Genomic DNA, 2482 nt, shown 5'->3' with positions numbered 1-2482 from the left:
CCTCTGCGGGGGCGTGGCCCTGCGGCGTCACAGAGGTCCGCTCCGCCCTGCCCAGCCCTCTAGAGAGCGAAGGCCAGGCGTTCTGTTTCCATTCACTTTTCCTCTCTCCTGAAAAGCTGGGCATAGAACTCAGCGTCTCACCAACGACAGACAGCGCTGTAGCCCTGAGCGACATTCCCAACTTTTCCACCCACTTCTTCCTCTGGGGCAGGTTCCCATCTGATGCCTTCCTTCCAATTTGCGTTTATTCTGAGCTTCCAAATGAGGGACTTGCAGGAAATTCCACGCATTTCTAGAGGGCAAAATTGGGAAATTCGGGCAAGTACCAGAGTAAAAGGACCAGGGTGACATGTCAATCAGAGTAGTTCTCTGTAGAACTGTGCTCCAGGACAAATTTGGAAAACGTGCATCAGCCCTGCCCTAGAAAAGCCCAACTTTTTTAAAGCCCCACCCTCCTTATTTGTCAATGTCTTTCGGGCTGCCTTGGAATCCAGCCCCAATCGTTTCTTACCCTGGTATAGAACAGCGCTACTAATTGTTCTATTCTTTGTGTTGTAACCAGATGTTTTTTGCTTTTGTTTGTTTGGTTATTGTTGTGTTTCAGGAACTTTGGTTGGTTGGTTTGCTTTCTTGGTTTTGTTGCTTTTTTATTTGTTTGTATGGTTGTATGGTTGACGAAGGAACTTACAATATAGCTCAGGATGATCTTGAACTTGTGATCCTAAAGTGGAATAGAAACACAGGAAAATTATGGGGATATGAAGAGGGAAAAGACTCTCGTATCCAAGTCTGACTGATGCCCCCTCTCACCAGCTAAGAAAAAAAATCCATAAAGTTAATAAATAAATAAAATTAATTTAGTTTTCATATAGAGCTATTTTGTAGAGTAAAATGAACCAGGCTTGAAGCTTGAATGTGTATGTCCTTTCCCAAGATATCTCCTAATTATCTCAAACAAAACTATTCACGGGAGTTAGAGAGGTGGCTCAGAAGTTTAGAGCACTGTTCCTCCAAAGGTCCTGAGTTCAATTCCCAGCAACCGTATGGTATTAAAACCATCTCTAGTGAGAACTGATGCCCTCTTCTAGCATGCAGGCAGAACACCATATAAATAATAAATCTTGAAAAAAACTATTTACATTGAAGATATCATCTTCCTACATCCTGGAGAGCTTATCAACAGTGATCTGACAAGTACTATTCAGAACTATCCGGAGATCTCGTTGAAAAAAAGTAGTAGTTGTTGTTGTGTATTAGAAGATAACTGTGTGCTGAACACAGCGGCACACGCCTGTAATCCAGCACTCACGAGGCAGAGGCAGGCGGATTTCTGTGAGTCCGAGGCCAACCTGGTCTACAAAGTGAGTCCAGGACAGCCAAGGCTACACAGAGAACCTTGTGCATAACCAAAAAATAAAATAAAATAAAATAATAAAATAAAAACTTTGTGGAGTTGGTTCTCTGAGTTCAGGGATTGAACTCAGGTCATCAAGCTTAGTGGAAAGCACTCATACCCACTGAACCATTCTGGTGTGTGAAGTTCAAAGTTTTAATTTGCCCTCAATGTCTTTTCCAGTTTGTCTTCCTTATCTATTCTCACCCCCTCTTTTGCCCACACCTCTTCATTACACTCTTAAGTGGTTTTGGTTCCTGAAACTAATATGCCAATGTAATGCACATAGTTTAAAAAAAGCCTTTTAGACATATAAAAATAACTTAGTCAGGAACCCCATTACACCCAAGGCTGCACCTAATAATCAGAACCCAGTGATATCACTCACCTAAGATAACCGTATACAGTCCTTGAACCCCATGACACCACCCACTGGACAATATATAAGCAGACAGCAAGAACAATGGTCTACTCTGTACATCTGGAGAGATGTCAGCTTGACCTGACCTATGGCTAGAGAGTCTCCCCCAGGATCTTGACCCTCAAATAAGAGACTTCTTTTAGAGACCTGACCTGACCTTCAGCTGAGATAAATCGCATAGGTGAGCAGCTTTGGAGAGATAGGCTTAGGACCATAGTTAGGAATTCAGAGTATGAACCTTGTGATGACCCTCAGCATAATAAAATATAACTTTTGTTATGCTGACTACATGTATGTACCTTATTGCTCTAGACAATACCCTTATCCCATGTCCTACTGAATAAGTATTCCTCAAAGCCAACTTCAGGCCCTTTTCTCAGAAGTGACTTTTCTTCACTAGACTAGATCATCCATGTCATAAACTCATATTATCTGCTCTTGCCCTTTCTAGTGTATAGTACAGATTGTAATTGCATGCTTGTGTAGATGGGTTTTATTTATGCCTCCCCCAGGAGACAGTGGGCTCCACAAGAGCTCACCGCTGTGTTTCTGGTACTAACGTAGTAGCAAGCACATGGCAAGCATTTCGTAAACACTGTCTCCACTGATAATTCCCTTACCTTTCTCGCCCTGTGTATGTTCTAATTACCCATTCAGGCTGGGCTCAA

Source organism: Meriones unguiculatus, chromosome 1 (assembly GCF_030254825.1).
Source record: "Meriones unguiculatus strain TT.TT164.6M chromosome 1, Bangor_MerUng_6.1, whole genome shotgun sequence".
Lineage (NCBI taxonomy): Eukaryota > Metazoa > Chordata > Mammalia > Rodentia > Muridae > Meriones > Meriones unguiculatus.
The sequence above is the reverse complement of the archived record's forward strand: the minus strand, read 5'-3'. Positions refer to the sequence as shown.